A 359-nucleotide genomic window follows, 5' to 3' on the forward strand; every position below is an offset into this window, starting at 1 on the left:
CAGCAAGGACTCAGCCTTGTTTCAACGGGTGCTCGCTCTGACAGGTGAGCTACCAGGGAGCCCAGTTTCTTAGAATTTTAAAAGAATACTGGATGAACAGTAATAGACGTGGTTTTGAGACTGAGACGTACTCCAAGGCCTTTCCCATGACTTGTTCTGATACCTATTCCATTGTTATTTATAATACAACTAATGGCACTACTTGTTTTAATCATCTATTCATGAGCTGAAAAGGCATTTAATTTATAAATGAGTGACTAAACCGTTATCAGTTATCAATGACACATTTTTTGTTGATCAGCTAATGATTTCAGCACAAATCATGCCATACAATATTAGTGTTGCACTTGCAGATGAAT

General features: G+C 37.6%; 1 protein-coding gene across 1 annotated transcript in view; it reads left to right on the forward strand.

The window, feature by feature from the left end:
* The window catches only part of LOC118333989 (protein diaphanous homolog 1-like), a 74,958-nt gene that overhangs the window by 54,804 nt on the left and 19,795 nt on the right, over positions 1 to 359 (forward strand). The gene's annotated exons all lie outside the window — the stretch shown is intronic.

This window comes from Morone saxatilis, unplaced genomic scaffold (genome assembly GCF_004916995.1).
Source record: "Morone saxatilis isolate NCDOM2014 unplaced genomic scaffold, NCSU_SB_2.0 Contig22, whole genome shotgun sequence".
In the NCBI taxonomy this organism is placed as follows: domain Eukaryota; kingdom Metazoa; phylum Chordata; class Actinopteri; family Moronidae; genus Morone; species Morone saxatilis.